The 19,750-nt window shown below is 46.6% G+C and overlaps 1 protein-coding gene across 7 annotated transcripts in view; it reads right to left on the bottom strand.

The window, feature by feature from the left end:
• Positions 1-19,402, bottom strand: part of unc-104 (kinesin family member unc-104) — a 119,837-nt gene extending 100,435 nt beyond the window's left edge. For all 7 annotated transcript variants that reach the window (XM_075889540.1, XM_075889538.1, XM_037425697.2 and 4 more), the window contains exon 1: positions 19,266-19,402. The gene's annotated coding sequence lies outside the window, so the exon portion shown is untranslated. The remainder of the gene's footprint in view (positions 1-19,265) is intronic.
• Positions 19,403-19,750: the final 348 nt, after the last annotated feature.

Raw genomic sequence — 19,750 nt, 5'->3', positions numbered from 1 at the left:
TGAATCTGCTTGTATGTTATACATATGCAGTACTGTTGATTTCCGGGGTGGTATGAAAACCCCCTCCTTCTAAACAGCAGGTCTTCGTTCCGCCCCTCCCCCCCTACAGAAGGGGTCTTCACTCCGCCCCCTCCCCCACGCCAATGGACCCATCAACTTGACGGTTCGTCTCGTCTCGCTTTCTGAGCCGAGAGCTACACGTATTATTTGCCACACATTCTAGCTCATGATGCCATTGTCTCTCCTTCATCGCAGCACGGTCCTTTCTTTTTTAGTTTTTTGCCAGCCTTCCTTGTATGAACAGCTCTCTCACTGCTCCTACACGATGCTGCCTCGTCAAACTGCCTCGCAATGACATTCGTGCGGCTGAAACGGCCTTCTTTGGACTGGCGAACGGCTCGGAGCGGCCCACACTTCCTCGAAGGAAGAAGCGACGGGCCACCGGAGACGCTGCGCGGCTTTTGAAGACACTTTGAAGAAGAAGAAGAAGAAGTTCGCTCCACAGAGTCACGCCACGGCACGGCGAACGCGTTCCTCCAAAGTTCTTGTTGGCTTTCTCTTGTGGCTCATGCTCACTGTGGGGGATCGGTCAATAACTGAGTGGTCTTATAAAAATTTTATTCAATTTTAGAGTAATGTAGGTTATAAAATGAAAATGTTACAAATCTTAGAGCAAAATTTTGATGCTCGCAGAAATAAACCTACTATAAATCTTTTTATTGGTAATAGATAGAAACCCAGATAGAAAACCCAACTTAAAAATAAACATAAATAACAAAAGTTATGCATAAGTCGACACGAAAGGATAATAATATAGATGGGCTTGTTAGTCTTTTGGTATCAGCCAGATAATTCCATACAGTTACGCTAACTTTCGCACTGGGAAACCCACAAAGAAGGCTCCAAGAGACAGAATCATGGGCATGGATAACTTCATTCCAATAGCACGTAGAGAACTTCTTAACTTAGATCTAAAAGCCTTAGTAAATCACCTACAGGTCAAAAAGAATTGATCCATAGTTTCTAGCTCACCACAGAAAGCGCACATTGAAGAAAGAGCCAGAGCAGACTTGTGTTGGTAGAAATTTAATTTCGGAATACGACAGCGCAGTCTTGTCGTTCCAGTTTACGTGTTTCACCGACGAAAAGCACAAGACCTCCGAGATCCGCGACGTCACTCTAACTTGAAATATCTGAAATCAGCATGCGCAACTGCATGCTGCATATAGTTTCCTAAAATTAACCAGTGGGGACTCTGGCGCTGCGATCGTTCAGCGACCATGGGAATTACGAGTATGACACGGATTTGCCTAGTATTCGTGCTTGAGGGCGGCGATTCGTACCTGTGGCTTCGTTTATTGCTGTGTTTCGGTTCTGTCTCGAAGGAAAGAAGAAAACGTTTTTCACTTCGTGAGCCGACTTGAAGTGGTAAGCTTAAAAGGCTATGGTGGCGAAGCGTTACCTGCCCAACATTTGCCGATCGTTGTTTCGTGAGAAAGCAACTTCAAGCCACGCGAAGCCAGAAAGAACGTATAAAGTGCGAAGACTATATGCAAATCCATGTCTTACCCACGATTCCCACGCTCACTGAAGCACCATGCGATAGCGGCAGAGTTCCCTCTATTGTACATTCAGGAAACTCTGTGGTATGCTGGACAAGGCTGTGTCATTCAGGCAGAAGCTGCAGGTGTCGAACAACCTACACGGTTGTTGTTTTCTCTGGAGATGGCACATACCCAACGGAGGTACACGGTTTCGTGCGAAGCGCGCATCAATTTTTTTTTTTATTCCTAAGGTATCTTTTATTTACCTCGATGGTGCAGTGATTACGGTGCTCAGCTGCTGAACCAAAAGCAGAGTTATTATTATTATTATTATTATTATTATTATTATTGTTGTTGTTGTTGTTGTTGTTGTTGTTGTTGTTGTTGTTGTTGTTGTTGTTGTTGTTGTTGTTGTTGTTGTTTGGATATTTCTCATAAAATGGCGATTTTCGGCCAAACACGTTGCCCTTGTTAAGCCATGCATTTCTATGGGATTGCGCCACCAGGTTTCATTACTCACGGAGGTGACAATTCACAGCAGCCAGTCTATATTTGTTTATCTTTTATTTATCACATAAATTTGTTTATCGTATTTGTCGACGAAATTGCTGTAGGCCCGTGTGCTCAGACTTGGGTGCACGTTAAAGAACCTCAGGTGGTCCAAATTACCGGAATCCTCCAGCCCGGCGTCTCTCATCAACATTCGAGACATTAAACCCCACATATGAATCAATCAATCATGTTTATCATCTACTATTTGTTTGTCATCCTCACTTTTTTTGTTCTTTTTTTTTTTGACCTTGCGTTATGTACGAGCACGGACACAGGCACAGGAATCGTGACATGGATGCAAGTACATAGCTAGCCGGACACGCGAAAAAATAATAAACAAACAAAAAAGCAGAAAGACAAACAGTCAGTAACAAAAACAAACAAAAATAAAGAAAGGTGGAGGAGTCGAAACGTGAACGACGAATTAAGGGGACACAATGAAAAACGGTTCAACGTCCAGTATATAGTTGGAACATACACACGTAGCGACGTTTTTCGTGTGTATGTGTGTGTTTATGTGTGTTTTATATTCCTTCTGCGCATAGCTACTATGGACAGAGTATGTGTGAGTGCGACACAGTGTGTCGAAAGAAACGGACAAAACAGGTGGAGAGAGGTGCGCAGCAAATATATGAAGGGGGGGGGGGGGGGACAATTGCGTAGACGAACGCGAAGGCGCGGAGAAGGAGTCTATAACGCAGACCTCACTGCGGCACTCTCCTGCGAGTATAGTAAACTTTAGAACCTGCGGGCGAACACAGAGGAGGGATCGGGGAGAGAGGAGGCTGCGATGAGTATTTCGATCACGCGCGCGCGTTTTGCGCGCCGCAAATGTGACTCGAGGCTGAACTTCAGAACGCATCACAAAAGTAGGAGTAAAATAAAAAACACAGTCTTGTGACTGCTCAGGCCATATCTAACTTAAATAAAAAGAAACTGAAGACAAAAAACATTACAGCTTGATGTCAGTGTTCTCCTGTCACGGGGTAGATGGAGGTCGCAGACGTTCGTACGCCCGCTTTTAAGTCACTACGCTTTACACCTTCATGTTTTGTTTTTAATTTTTGAGAAAAAAAAATGTGGATTTTGTATCTAGGCTTCACATCTATAGCCTAAAGTCCCCTAAATATAATGTCTCTATGGGGCTTAGTCCCTACAAATATCCCATGTCCTCTCTCTCTCACTCCTGTATTCCCTTTCCCTGTGGCCCTGAGCAGTGTTTACTCGCGTGCGCCACGCAAGATAGCATCACTTTCTTTTCCTGCAGCGGTAACCAAAGCACTTGAAAAATAAATTGACCTGCGTTGGCCGAAGGGAACTGCCGAATCCTACACGCTATTGGAAATTCGTATAAAAAGAGAAAGGGGAAGGGCACCATCGCACATGAATTACAGCGACTTGAACCAACCGACACAAAAAGGAAACGGTTTCACGTTTCAAATGGGCACTGACGCACCGACCACCCCGGTTCCTTAACGCGTTTTCGCCTCACAAGCTTCATTTGGTCCGCGTGAGCGCTTACTACCCGGAAGGCTAAGATAATGGCCCAGTTGGCTTTTCATGTTCATTAAAATGCGGTACAGTTACAATGAACACTATACGTTAGGAAATACGCACGGAACGAGCTCAACACATCGCATTTGCGGTGTCCTCGTTTCGTGAGCCTTTCGTGACCTACAGTATATGCCGTATTTACTTAATTGTAAGTACAATGGAATGTAGGTCGACCATCTTAAGCGGCACGGCATAAACAAAAGAGAGGAACACGAGCACATATTATATTTAAAAAAAAAAAAGTTTGACACACCGTGAAGGCACATCGTGACACATCGTGAAGGGGGCTTCATGGCAGTACTTCAAAGCTGAGCAAAAAAGCTAGCTTTGCGGAAATGCGGCGAGATTACTTTCAGAAAGACTTCACAGCCGAAACTCGTTTTCGATTCTAGGTCGACCGCCCAACTTCGGAGCTCAAATTAAGTCGAAATTGGTCGACCTATAATCGTGTAAATACGGTACGTGTACCTTGTATAGCGGCAGTTTAACGAACAAGTTTTACCCACTTCTTCAATTCTCCCCCTCTGGCCGTATACGTCCATACGGCACCATACACATTCTAACGACAGTTATATTGAAACACGGGCATTAAATTCAGGTAATACAAACACCTAGTCCCATCCTATGCACGGTATATGACGAGCTTGCCAGCCCAAATTTTCACGCTATGCACACGTCACGTCGTTCGCATTTGTCGGGAGAGAAAGAGAGGGTAATGCAAGCGGAAGAAATAAAAAGGACGCTATTTTCTGCCTCCCGTTGCGGGGGAACAGCTCAACGCCTTCGGAATGGGGGGAGGGGGGTGTAAAGATGATAGGAAGAAAAGAGCAGAGAGAGAGAAAAAGCGAAAGGCACGGCAAGAAAGAGTTTTCTCAGTGCAGTCAGTAGCATATTCGTCAACACCGAACTATGCGTGCATAGCGTTCAACTGACATCCGTAGGTATTCCCCAAGGTGTTGTTGCTTCCTTAGTGTATATATATATATATATATATATATATATATATATATATATATATATATATATATATATATATATATATATATATATATATATATATATATATATATATATACGCACACGGTACACGCAACGGCATCGGCACCGAGGCGAGCACGGCGGGCGCATGCAGAGCTGGTGCAGCCCAACGCAAAAGTGCATGCATTATTCAATACCTCATGCCATATTGTTGATGTGTGAAGTCGGCCGCACATGAAACCACGGCGCGCTGAAGGAAGGGCCTCCGAGATATTCGCTTGCGACGCCTATTTCGGAGGCTATGCATACGGACGTTCAAAGTCTGGAAGGTTGGTCTGCAAGTCTGGAAGGTTGGACGGGAGGCAACGCGGCATGCCAACATACGCTATAATAATAATAACAACTTTTTTAAAAAGAACGTAATGTGAGTAGACAGGTGGTCTGAAACGCAAAATGCGCGCCTCCGAGATCCGCTAGTTCCGTCGCGCGGTGAGCAGGAATAATAATTTCGCTTGGCAAACATGATCTTTTTTTTTTGGGGGGGGGGGGGGAATTTCGCGAAAGTCTGTGAAAACTGCGCATTGCCCAGACTTTTTTTCTAAATGTTATAACAACATGTAGGCAGGCATACGCAGCAGAAATGCAAAGCTTCTGCAAGGCAGCGGTGCACCTAGCAACCACCTTCGGGGAAAGCAAAAACGGAACGTGTTTGTAGTATGCGTGTAAAACGAAGATCTACATGGCACGTGCAGCGGATGCTATAAACGCAGACCCCAAGTCTTATGGTAATGACCGTAGACGTGCATTCGTACGAGCTTTCGTGCTACTTTCTATGATGGGGTGGTGGTGATCGTAATGATGACCTTTTCAAAAAATAAAGAAGCAATTACCTGTAGCTGATAGGTCAGAAATCGCGCGTCATGACGAGAAGAAAACGGCGATTCGAGGTCATAAAGAAAACAAAACAAATCTACGCGTAATTCAGCTGTCAGCTGTGGAACAAAAAGAAAAAAAAATGGTTCGTTTTGTCGTAATACACCGCAAAACAACACCGAAAATAACTAAACAAATAAATTGAAAGTAATCAGGTAAATTACGAAAACACGTATCGAGATAGGCGTCTAACAGACTTCGAGCTCAATGCTTTCAGAACCTGTTCGTTTTAGGATATAAATTCTATAATTTTACACAGCTGGAATGAATCGCCATGTAGGAAACGTTGAAATATTAATCAGTTAAAAATAGAAAGTTATTATTGTTCGGCAGATGCAATCGCAGACGGTTTAGCCAACTTTCTAGTGTGTGTAAACAGAACCAAAAGCACCGATGCCCCAGGGTAGCCGAACGTCACTGTATATATTAATTCGGTGCAATATTGCGCGACGGAACCTCTGAAAGATGTTTCCGTAGAGCAGGAAATCACCGGCAGGATACGCACAAAAGAACGATCGTACAACTGCACTGCCGCGTTTTTTTTTTTGTCTTTCTTAGAAGCGAAGCTTCTCTTAATCAAACCCTGTCCTGCGTCAGGCATAACCGGCAGTATCTCCCAAACAGTATAATAGATTGTACTGTCTCGTCACCATTTCTCATCTCATTTCCTATAGATGGTGTCGGTCCAATAGAGGTGTGTGTAATAGGACGGACGCGCGCACGGACGGATGGACGGACGGGCGGACGAACAAACGCACGGACGGACGCTTCGCCCCCTCATCATCATTCACTCCGTGGAAGAGATATTCTGTAATTCCTTTTATATTTCTTTTCTGTCCTTGTCACTCTGTATGTTCACCACAGGATTGACACATGAAGTACTTATAATACTTGCCCTGCACACTGACTGTGCAAACAGCTCAATGCAGAAACCGTGTAGCCTGACAAGCTCCATCTGATCCCCACATACAGCGAGCCCAGAGTGCGCAAACAATGCCCATATATGTACGCATACACGTAAATGAACGGTGTACACAGCGGCTCGGACGAATCAGGTCAGAACAATGGGATACTTTTTTCCTCACTCCTTTTGTTATAATGTTGGTCAATTGCGGTCTAGGAGGAGGCATACAAGATCAGTGAGGTCGGGGCCGCACAACAACGAGTCGGCGCCGATGATATATTCTACTCAATATTAGGTGTATATATAGTCTACCATTGCGGTATCGAAACCAATAAAGCAGATCCGCATTCGGCTGTACGTGCAAAATATGCAATGTCTCACGCTACACGGATGAGGACACAGTACGTGTACCGCACGTGCCCGGCGGATTGGTAGAGAAGTTTAAATGGACCAGTGTTTAAAAGGTACCCTAATCATGACACCTTATTAGACGAACTTTCTCCGAACTCTTGACTACAAGGGGACACGTCCCAATTCAGTTGCTGTGTTCTCTCCCTGTCGAACTGCGTACGTAGCCAAACGAAGTGTTCAATGGTGCCGTTATTAACGCATAAGGCGCAAGACAAGAAAGCGCGTCACCTTGTCGCACACTCACTGGGTCTTTGTGCATCTGTCTAGGACGATCTGAAGGCGAAAGCCACCTTCTCTTAAAAGAGGCTTTGAAACACTCTTTGAAGTAACCCTGGAGTTAATTCCCTAAAAGGCCTCATTGCCTCATGAATTCAACGCCGCAAAAAAGTTTAAGAATCCATCCAGTACGAGCGGAGTTACAAAGATTGTTGTAGGCTGCCATCGCATTCTCTCGTCCAGACGAAATCTCCGGAAGCTAAGCAGGGAGGGATGGCAGGAGCAAAGAAAATACGTCACGTGCGCCTCCTGACCATGAGCACTTTCCGTTTTTTTTTTCTTCCAATATCGGCTTTTTCAGCGTGATCGTGCACGCACGCATGGACAAGCCACGGCCTCTCACGGCGATCTTTGTAACGACTGAGCGAGCCACGTTCAAATCAGCCAATGGCTGATAGATGGTCTTCTGCGAGTGATTTTTGAGCTTCCTCCGTCCTTTGTCGAAAGAAGATGAAGCAGTTTTCCGCTGACTTTGATCATTTATTTGCATTCCAGGCAGCGCGCTGTTTAATATTTGGCTCGCATGTTCTCGGGAGCATCACAAAACCGATCGGCAGCGTTTTCTGACCACGCTCAAACAGTGTTGCAGGGCCCCTTTAAGCGCGGGATGTACAGCTACACCGAGACCTACAAGATAACTAACTACATTAGCGCCGGATTCTTTGAAATTTTCTTCTCACTCGAGAGTACTTACGTCCCAAAAGTACAATATGATAACTATAGGTACACTGTAGTTGATTGATTTGATTGATATGTGTGGTTTAACGTCCCAAAACCACCATATGATTATGAGAGACGCCATAGTGGAGGGCTCCGGAAATTTCGACCACCTGGGGTTCTTTAACGTGCACCCTAATCTGAGCACACGGGCCTACAACCTTTCCGCCTCCATTGGAAATGCAGGGTACGCTGCAGTGGCGGGATATATATCCCGCCACTGCACTGTTGCACTGTTGGTGTACTGGGCGGGATGACGCCCGCCCAGTACACCAACAGCCTTACCGTGTGTCAGCGAAGGAACGAGAAGCCATTCGTACGCAAGTTCGAGAAATGCTTGACGACGGCATCATCGAGCCTTCCAACAGTGCGTGGTCCTCTCCGGTCGTCCTAGTCAAGAAGAAAGACGGAACGCTACGTTTTTGCGTCGATTACCGGAAGCTGAACAGCGTGACTAAAAAGGACGTGTACCCGCTGCCACGCATCGACGACTCGTTAGACAGATTACGCCACGCCCACTATTTTTCCTCTTTGGATTTAAAAAGCGGGTACTGGCAGATTGAGGTTGACGAGCGAGACCGCGAGAAAACGGCATTTGTGACCCCTGATGGCCTGTATGAATTTCGAGTCCTTCCTTTTGCATGGTTTGTGCTCAGCGCCCGCAACCTTCCAGCGAATGATGGACACTGTGCTTACTGGTCTGAAGTGGCAAACTTGTCTCGTATACCTTGAAGATGTTGTCGTGTTTTCTGAAACCTTCCAGCAACACCTTCACCGCCTCAGGAGTGTGCTACAGGCTATTCAATCAGCAGATCTTACACTCAAACCGCAGAAGTGTCACTTTGGTTATGAAGAGCTCAAATTCCTTGGCCATGTAGTCAATGCGAATGGAGTACGACCCGACCCCGACAAACTTGCCGCTGTAGCCGCGTTTCCGCATCCTACAGACAAAAAGACTGTTCGGCGCTTTCTGTGCTTGTGCGCCTACTATCGGCGATTTATTAGAGGGTTTTCGAAGATAGCGGAACCCTTGACTCGCCTTACACGCGACGACACACCGTTTGTATGGGCTACCGAACAACAGGGCTCTAACCAAGCGCGTCGGTTGGGCTTGCTTGCCAGAGCAGGGGGGGGGGGGGGGGGGGGGCACGCGCACATTTTTCTTCTCTGTGGTGTGAGCCTTCACCTTGGCATACGACCCACTACTAGAAGTAAGTGGCAATATATATATATATATATATATATATATATATATATATATATATATATATATATATATATATATATATATATATATATATATATTGCCGCAAGTTGTTAGGCACCTACTGAAGTCTTGCGCTGCATCCTGCTCTTATGAATTCTGCCGGACCACCTGACAAGCCAAACGCGCCATGCAACGCTGGCTGCACGTGTCAACACACCACGCGCTCGAAAAAGAAGGCTGGCGGTTTTTTGAAGGAGCGGGACGCGGCGAGACGAAAAAGAAGAGGTTGACGAGCTTTTCACTAGCGAGCTCAGGATAACCTTTGTGTATTTTGTTGACGGGCACAAGTTCGCCATAATTAAATAGCTGTTTTAGCTTCCGGCGTTGCCTTAGTTCGTTACAATATATATATATATATATATATATATATATATATATATATATATATATATATAGCAGCCAACAGCACGATGCGGCCAATTATGCCCATTGAACCAATATCTTGTTTCAATGTACGAATACCACTTTCAAACCAAAATAATGCAATGAAATACATATTTTGCTGTACTAACTATATATATTAAAGCAAAATGCGCTGCGCTATTACACGTACAAACGCCGTCGCTCGCATAATAGCTATGCTCGGCTAATCCCCAGGCAAACCGGCGCTCAATTTTTCCCCCTTCCCCCCCCCCCTTCCCCTCGCCGCTAGCCGTGGTTGCCGATCCCGAGACCGCAGCAACCACTGATCTCCACTGTGGCAGCAACCGCGGCTGCTCTCGCCGGGAATGCGGCGGCAGACGCGCACTCCGGGACGGCTAATCCCCGCGAGATCCGCTTGCCGACGTCCCGCAGCGGTTGGCTGCGGGACGTCGCGAGGATTACACGCCGCACGCACGCAAACCGCCGCTCGCGGCCGCGTATACGTAATTTATCGCCCACACGACGCTGAAAGCTCGGGCGGCCACGATGAATGGACGACGTACACGCGCAGCATGTTTAGTAGGCCAATATATATAGATTATTCCCTACAGAGCGAAGTCACACGAGCGTCGCCGCTAGGCGAGGATTTGGCGCTTTCATCTGCAGCGATTATCCTCGTGAGACGCCACTAAGGGCGCTTCCGGATCGAACGTCCAGCGCGACTGATTGCCCAACGAATTCGCGCCGGAATAATAATATATGTGGCTTAACGTCCCAAAATCACCATATGTATATGAGAGACGCCGCAGTGGAGGGCTCTGGTAATTTAGACGATCTGGTGTTAGTTAACGTGCACTGACGTCGCTTAGTACACGGGACTCCATACGATATCGCCTACATCGAAATGCGACCGCCGGGATCACACTCGAGACCTTTGGGTGAGCAGCCGAACACCGTGGCCACTGTTCCACCGAGGCGAACCGAGACGGAGTAGCCTAGAGCGGGGACTGGGGCTCGCTGGACGTCCCGTCTAAGACACGGTTGATGGACCACCTTCTCTCACGGTTGCCCACTTCGCATCCACTGATATTCAGTCTCGCAAGTCATGTGACCTTTCCTGCACTTTCCTTCGCGTCGTATCTTTTTTTTTTTTTTCAAATCTCGGTGGAGACTCAGGGTTTGAGCCCACATGTTATGATCTCCGTAACACTCAATCCAAGCACGTTTAAGCACCTGCCTAGTCTCTCACGTGGATGACTTAAGTGATTTCTACAGCTTAACGATTTTATAAGCTAAGCCACATAGACGCATTTGTCGGCTACTTAATGTGCTAACCTTGTCCTCTCAATATTAACACGGACGGTAAAATAACATGAAGGAAGTTGTACGGTGGAGACAGCCGCAATCTTTGCCCTTGAAGGGCCACTCAGCAGACCCCATAACAAACTTTTGTTAGACCGCGGCATTTGTTTCGTGTCCGATGAAGAGCATTATGTTCCGTTTTTTTTTTTTTTTTTTCAATCAGTTCATTGCGAGCTGAGAACACCAGTATTTTCAAGCGGTGCGAAACGCTGATGAGAGAAGGCGAGCTCTAAACTTTTGTTCTTTTGTGGAGCAGTTAACAGAGCCAGTATAGTTACATTTTGCTGTTCTTGTTGTTGCGATAACGAAAAACGTGTTTTGCAGTGGTGCATTGTAATTTTTTGTACATATGTATTGTTTTTCATGCGTAGTACGTAGTTTTTGTTATTTTTTCCTCGTCTTCTCGTGTATGGGAAGAGCACCAATGTAGTATTGTTGTAGCTGATATGGTAAGTGTTTCGCTGTTGTGCGTATCGTCCCTCAAAATATTGTATTTCTAGAACATTGTATCTAATTGGTTACAAGTGATGATGTATGCCCGCTTCCTATATGGGTCTGCAGAAGACCTACAGTATTGCTGAATAAATAAATAAATAAATAAATAAATAAATAAATAAATAAATAAATAAATAAATAAATAAATAAATAAACCCTTGCCGCTCACCCCACGTAGCCTACGCAAGCCAAATCTCTTCCCTATCCTCTCCGGCATCTGAGCAAGCGGTGAAAAAGCGCATGACGTCCCCGAACAAGTGCGACCCCCGAGGATGCGAGCGGCTTTGTTTTGTTGACCAGCGTTATATTGTGGTCTACTGGCTGTTCCTGCGGGATGGATGCCACGACGCGTGCGCGTTTAGAAACGCTGGCTTAGACGCGGTATAATATATGAGCATATTGAGTGCCTGAACGCACAGGACCATTAATTTTGTTTGAAGGACTGGGGAGGGGGGGAGCAGCGATTCTTAAATGAAAAGAAGAAAAGAAGATAAAAGTAAGCCCCGTAACTGTCTCTCAAGAGGAGGACACCTCAACAGTAGCTCACGAGGGATGGGGGTAGAGAAGGGATCAAAAAGGATAGGAATTAAAGGTATAGATATAGAGAGAGGAGCAGGAAGAGAGAGAGGCGTAGGGACAGCCACATATGGAAGTAAGAAGAAGACAGGAAAGATGGACACGGTCGCAAGGGACGAAGCACCACTCGGCGAGAGCTCTTGTCGGGGTCAGGAGATGGCGTAGGGAGAGCCCAGTCGGCCAGAGCTGCGCTGTCGTCGGAGATCGCGGGACTAGTCGGAGATCGCGGGTCGGAGTCCCTCAGGACTAGCGTCTGCTTGATGCGCTAACTACACGGAGACACGAACGCTCTAGAAACGCAGGTATACCTGCGTTTCGCATGCGGGTCAATGTATAGATTAGCCCGCATAGATTAGCCCGCGTACATTTGCACGAGATGCTGGGCTGTTGTATACATTAGCCCCGCATCTCGTTGAAATTCACGGGGGGTGGGGGGCGAATCAAACAATACGAGCACATTCCTTTTTTGTGTCTCCTCATTTATCTTAAGTTTTGTTTCATCTATCAAAAAAACATATCACAGAAGATAAATATGTCGTGTGAAATGATTTTCTCCGTGTCAAGTGCTACTGTTGTGGCCACGTCATAGCAGAGTCGTCCACGTAGAGGACCGACGTCCGTCACAACACTGCCGTCAACGTAGTGAAATTCCTACGTCTAGGTCATGTCCTCATTCTTTGGACGCGCGCCCGCGAAAGGAAGGGAAACCAGCGTCCATCTTAAAATTTGACCAATTTCCTCGGCGCGTAGCGTTGCAAATTTTGGCAGACGTGATCGTGAACACCTCATGTATGCATTGCGCTAGTCAGCTTGGAATTGGCGAGTCTGGCGAGTGGCAATCTAAAATTCGAAAATGATTAGAATTGGCATTACCGTGCAGAAAGCTGCGCCATCACTGGCAACGAAAGAAGCAATACGGAGCGGTAACACCTCCATTGCTCGTTTCGCGTACATACCGCTATATGCTACACGACAATCAACCTGAGAGTTTTCTCTATGACAAGCTATATAAACTCGATGTAGAACACACAAAAAAAATCATGTCAACGGCGGAGAATGGCTGCAACGCTATACCAGAGCGACGTAACAGTAAACTCGCCAAAACTTGGAAGCACACGCGGCCTAATAAGTCCTTCGGAAAACTTCTACTGCGCTAGAGCCAGCATAACAAAATAGAAGAAAATTGTATTCTTATATTCTGTTATGCCGTCTTTAGCGCAGTTGAAGTTCTCCAAATGTCCTGCCAACTAGACCCCCCCCCCCCCCCAATTACGCTTCTCGAGTATATAGTCCGCTGCTAAATCATGAATAGCGGTATCGGTTTAGTGCTGCTCGATCACCATAGGAATACGTCGTTTTTTTTTCCACGAATCTACGTCAACACCGATAAAAGATAAACAAGAGACAAAGCTGAAAAGCCCAAATCTCGAGGGCTGCGCATACAGCTGGTGAACAGGGCTAGCTGTATACAGCTATCAGCTCAAGCTCCCCGCTTCTTGAACTGAGGTGACCATTCACCCCAGCACGTATAGGCAGCCTATATATAGTCAAGGAAATAAAGTTTAATTCTCTCTCTCTCCAGCCGTCATTCCGCGCGCGCGACACGACAGCGGCATTGTTTCATTCTTACGAGTCAGACACGGGCGCAATAAATCAGCGGTACGACGAAAGCAACCCCACGTATGCGACTGCGCCGCCATTGTGCGCCTAGCAGCAGCTGCAAGGGAACGAAAAATAAGCCAAGATACAAGTACTGCGTTATAGTCTGCGACTGTGTTATTACGGCTAATTGATTTCACATTGTTCTCAAGAGTCGTAGGTGCATGCCCCCCCCCCCCCTCTACACTTCCCCACTCGTTCTTTAACGCGCCTTCCTAACGTGTCTGATAAGCTTTAAACCACGCGCTGTTCACATGCAAAGGAATGACTTCCAGCGACAGCGAAGTTCGTGTAACACTTGTACCACACGTTAGACCAATAGGAAAGTCTCGAGAGACCCGACCGACACGTCACCGTCGCATTATCGTGACGTCACGAAAGTTCTTCTGGCGCTGCGCTGATATGAAGCTACGAATCTTCGAAGACGTGGCTAATTCAAAAGAATAAGTAAATAATACTGATAACGGTAATAGCCGTAATGACCGAGAAAGCACAATTGTTTTTTTTTTAGTTGCGCCCGAGGGTAGAATTCGGGTGCTGGGAACGCTATATATACCTTAGAAGTATGGCAGCTTGGGCTAGCTGCAGGTTATGGCATGACGATAGTTATAGCGCGAGAACAAAACGACGACACAGAGACATGTCTTCGTGTCCTTCTTGTCTCTGTGTCATCGTTTTGTTCTCGCGCTATAACTATCGTCATGCTATATATACCGTTCTTTTTGAGAAATCAGCTTAATTTTTTTATATATATCAGGTCGAGGAGCATTGTTTACTGGAATAATTCTAGGAGGTGACAATTTATCGCATGCTCAGTCTTTCGAAAATCGCGAAAAGAACGACCAGCCATTGCCCCGCCGCGGTGGTCTAGTGGCTAAGGTACTCGTCTGCTGACCCGCAGGTCGCGGGATCGAATCCCGGCTGCGGCGGCTGCATTTCCGGTGGAGGCGGAAATGTTGTATGCCCATGTGCTCCGATTTTGGGTGCACGTTAAAGAACCACAGGTGGTCGAAATTTCCGGAGCCCTACCACTACGGCGCCTCTCATAATCATACGGTGGTTTTGGGACGTTAAACTCCACAAGTCAATCAAAGACCAGCCACTTCTTTTTTTTTTTTTCGACCACTTCCCAAGCGTGGCTACGACATGCGATTTACGGAGCAACTATGCGAAGTGGCACATGCTTTAGGCCGGTGGAGTAGCAGCATCGATTTTACAACGGGCCGCAATCAAGTTGCACAACGAGGCCATCTATCACGTTTACACGCGCACCCACTCTCGAGCAACAAACTTCGTCAGCAGCTCGGCAAAATGGCGCCGAGTGTCTCACGCGTTTGGTAACGCGCGGTCACTCGTGGAAAAGGTCCTTTTTTTTACGAAACGCCACACACTATTGTGTTACCGACAATGCCTATACGAAAACGTTTTGCGTAACGCTTACGAAACGACGGAAGGTTATGTCACCGGGTCCCTCTCAAGCAGTTATATAATTGTATTTTCATGCGGTTAAAGTCTAGCTAATGCTGTTATTAACTGCTTGTATACTCTGTTTAATAGTATATTCATGGGCTGCTATAAACGGTTTACTCTTATATGCGTATTCTCGGTTATAAAGCTGACGCAGTTTCTTCGAGCACCTGTATACAACTCACACGGTGTGCTCCTCTAAAAGCAGTGCGCTGTCACAAAAACTCGCAGTACATGTATGTTCTGTTATAGCAAAAACTCTAAGTTATGCAGTTGTAAAGCTGCGTGGCATACTGGTAAACTGACATAAATCGTTTTCTCTTACATCCCTATATCTTCGCCATTCGTAGTTACAAACTGTTAGCAGTTAACTTGAGTAACTTTGTTATACGCGCATAACCCACTGCTATACATTAACCGTGAGCTGCCACGAAAACTCGCCGTCTTAATGCATTAGCTGATGCGCTGAAAAGTCATAAGCTGTTTAACTATACCAACTGCTATACATTAACCGTGAGCTGTGACGAGAACTCGCCGTCTTAATGCATTAGCTGATGCTCTGAATAGTCATAAGCTGTTTAACTATACTCGTAAACTGCTACAAAGGGTTTGCTATTACATGTCTATATAGCTCCGACATTCACAGTTATAAATGCTTTGCAGGTCATAAATGGTAGTTCCAATCGAAGTTTATAGACGCATTTCAAAAAGCCCTCCTTATGGTAACACCCCGATAGCCGGCGAAACACCCCCAAGTCAATCCAGGGTGGTTATCGGCTGTCCCACCGACAGGCGAGGTAAAATTTACGACCGGCAAACGAACACGGCGAACTCACGTTATTTCTTGGCTCGCGGGCGTGCTTGTGGACGAGGACGGTCAAACTGCTCGCACGCCGGGCTTCGGCCAGCACTACGTACTACCATGGTCCTTCAATACTTCACGTCGCGTACAAGGAGGATGATGGAGGGCGGGTGCAAGCGGCTCCCAGAGTCGCTTACTCGGCTGGGTTGGGCATATAACTATCTTCCCCGAATCCGTGGTTAGGGGACTGCGCGTGCGGCTGCGCCACAAAAGCCGTTGTGTTTTCCTTTTGCCCGACTCCCGCATCCCTGGAAGCAACGATCTGCGACGCTTGAAGTCGCGAGCCGGAGGAACATATCCGCATAGCACGGACACGGCCGAAAAAGCAGCAAACATACAAACACCCCTCCCTCCCCCCCTCCCTTCTTTTCGTGTGTAGTTCAGCGCACGAAAGCGCCGACAAACAAAAGCTATTCTTCACCCCCCCCCCCCCCCCCCCCACGAACCAACAAAACAGCCGACTGCATACAAAAACCCACAGAAACTGACGGTCTCTGTTATGCATACGCCTATGAGAGAGAGAGAGAGAGAGAGAGAGAGAGAAGGGAGGCAAACGCAATTAGGGGAAGGGGGAGGCAGCGCAAATGCGTCTCGGTAAAAGGGCAGGCCACTATTTCCAACAATGAAAGCGCCGTAGAGCGAATTTTACATGCAAGCAGGTTCGCGATTGAACGAAATTGATGAAAGACGGCCCGAAAGATAGTCTCTAACTACACCTTACTTACCGCTTCAGCACTACTTTGCCGATTGACACCTGCAAATCCTAGATTGACATTATATGCTCAGCTAATGTCTATTCCCATCTCTCGTTAACGTTTCATCCCCTCTCTTCCCAAGCTAGCTAGTCCTTTGAACACTTAAGCAAGCAGCGAACTCCCTGCCTGGCACCTATATATCTCTATGGGAATCGTTTTATTGCGTCTTTAGAGCCATTGTAGAAGTAGACTAGTACTTGAGTCTCAGGTATCCTTTGGGGATGTAATGTTTCTGCAACTGCTTGTATATCTACAGAGTCGAATGCATTCTCGTAGCATGTATGAAAACATTCATGTTTGGGTAATGTAGGTAATTAAGGTGTAGTTAATGTAGAGAACTTTGCGAGTGTCAAACGCTGAAGGGGACAGGGTGTGCAGTAACTCATATTGCTGTATCACAATCACCCCTCATCATGCCCTCCTCTATCTCTTTATTTCCCTTTCCCCTTGCCACCGTGGGAGTATTGGTCTAGAAACACGCTTTCCAGGCCGACCTCGCCTCTTTCTTCTCATTAAACACCTTCCTTTCAAGATTTGGCGTACTCGAAAGGTAATTGTATACACATAGCTGTGATCCATAGCAGGGTATCCCTTAGCCGACGATAGTTATAGCGCGAGAACAAAAGGACGACACAAAGACAAGAAGGAGACGAAGGACACGAGCGCTCCTTCGTCTCCTCCTTGTCTCTGTGTAGTCATTTTGTTCTCGCGCTATAACTATCGTCATGCCATACCAACTAGCCCAAGCTGCCACATACCCCTAACCGACAGATGCCAGCTTCCGGGGTCGATCGTGTTATTCCGTTTCAATTACCTTTGAAAGCGGTTTGTGGAGTTATAAATGATGGGCCTATACTATTTTTATCATTTTTGAGTTTGACATTTTCCCACCTCATTGTTTTGTCTTACAGTTCGCTTGATTGGTCCGTTTTTTTTTTCTTCTTTTCAGCCTGTGCAATCCTACGACCGCATCGTTTGGCACATTATCGTAATACGAAAGGCAAAATCAAAGCTCTGCTATGCCCCAGAACGCAAGCATATTGGCTATTCGACACCATAGCTCCGTGCTGCCCCGACACCCCCCTTCCTCCATATTCCGGGTATCCTTTTCAACCTTCCTGGCATATCCGAGCACAGGCAACAGATACCGCCCGTTAACGAGTACACTCCGGCACCGAAGAAACCGAACACACGGCTCACAGACAATTAAAACCTTTCTGCACACATCGAAACACTCCCTGGAGCAAGCGAATCGAACAAAACTGCGCTTTCACAGTCGGTGGAGTATCAAATGCACTACGAAAGATACAAGACCCACGCAGCTAACAATGCAAAAAAAAAAAATCCTGCGCATTCAGGCAATAGCGTTAGCGTTTTAGAAAGCAGGTGAACGACCGCAGCCCAGCGTGATTCGGCTCGTACGAGCCTAGGACCGCATCGTATGGCCTTTAGTTAGGCACTCTGTCGTAACACTGACGGAACAATCGAAGCTTCGCCGTTATCCGTGTAGATAAGCGGATACGCCATTCTTATCGCAGCACTTTGTTTACAACTAGTGGGCCAGTTTAATTGAGAAAACCACCGTATGTAAACCTGCATGATTGCGACAATAAGCAGCGATGAGTCACGTATAGCTAAAATTAAATATCTGTTAAACATATCGACTACAAAAATAGAATATGGGTGTGTGGCAGGATGTGTGGAACGAATTTCGCACGATTGTAACGCAGAGATTCACGCGAGGGCACCCTAAACGAAAATAAGCATGTTCATAGAAGCATTACTGAATAAGCACGGGAGAGAGCAGTGCGCAATAACAAGATTAGTACGCAACGCGGGCGAAGCAGAGTTAACAATGCTCAGTGGTCATTACAACTCGCAGGTTTTTGCGACATACGTGTGCTGTCCACACGGCACTTCTGTCCGTGGTCGTATTACGACACGGCCGCCTGGCACACAGCCAGATTTTCGATGACACATGCGCCACAAAAGAGCAGCTGTGCATTTAACACGTCAATGCCACGCGCTCTCCAAACGCCTCGGAGAAAATTTTGCATCCTGAAACATCATATCGAATTTCCAAAAGCTACAAACCCACACACGACCACACAGAGATAGCACAGGTGCAGCGTCGAACAGCAATTTACATCGAGAAATGGAAAACGGAACGAACTCACACAAGTCAAACTAAACTAAACAAAACAAACATTCAACATGGAGAACACCTCAAGAGGTCGTCGTCGTTTACGGGTAGTGCAACTTCAAGCACACACTCGATACGCGCACGCCTACAACGCGAAACCCAGTGCACTTTAATAACAAAGTACACGCTACAAAGCGCAGTGAGTCACCATGGAAACGTAACTCATTACGATGGCTTCGATCCAGTTCTCTCGCGAGCGCGAATAAAATTCACGGCTCCAAAGTCTACCGAAGCGCTTTTTAAGAAAGTTGTAAATAAGAGCAGTGAAGTCCCATCGCAGGCAAATTACTAGGCGTTACGAAAGTGAACACCACAGCATCGACGACAACTGCTGCAAATGCGCTTACATTAGGTAGCGATCAGCTGACGGACACGGCCCATTCATACCTGTTCGAAGCCGCCTCTCGCAGATGAAGCCTCCCAAGGACGCTGATAACGCTTCAAGGTAAAGCTACGACGCTACGTTGACGCACCCGCGCTTTAAAAACAGGCATCGACACGTCATGATCAACGAAAACTCCGTGAAACTCGGCCCACGGATCGCTTTTCAGACGACAAACGACGCCATGTTTTGCGTGCCCAATGTTAGCGGACGGCTTAAACGATTTCGCGTCGATTGCGGCCGGCGCCACGCTCTTCGCAATGTGTGGCTAGTGCGGCTTACTATCGAGATCAACAGCATAGCGAGCAAGTTCGGGTGATGACAGGCGTTTTATCATACACTCTAAAAAAATATGGAGTAAAAAGGGTGTCTTTTTGTCCCACAACAATAATCGTCATATGGCTTACGTGCGCTTCCTTTCTTGAAAACTCGGCGCTGGCCACTTTCCTATCGAGAATGCAATGTAACTCTGATAATGGGCATGTCAATC

The sequence above is a fragment of the Rhipicephalus microplus genome, chromosome 3 (assembly GCF_043290135.1).
Source record: "Rhipicephalus microplus isolate Deutch F79 chromosome 3, USDA_Rmic, whole genome shotgun sequence".
Lineage (NCBI taxonomy): Eukaryota > Metazoa > Arthropoda > Arachnida > Ixodida > Ixodidae > Rhipicephalus > Rhipicephalus microplus.
The sequence above is the reverse complement of the archived record's forward strand: the minus strand, read 5'-3'. Positions and strand labels throughout refer to the sequence as shown.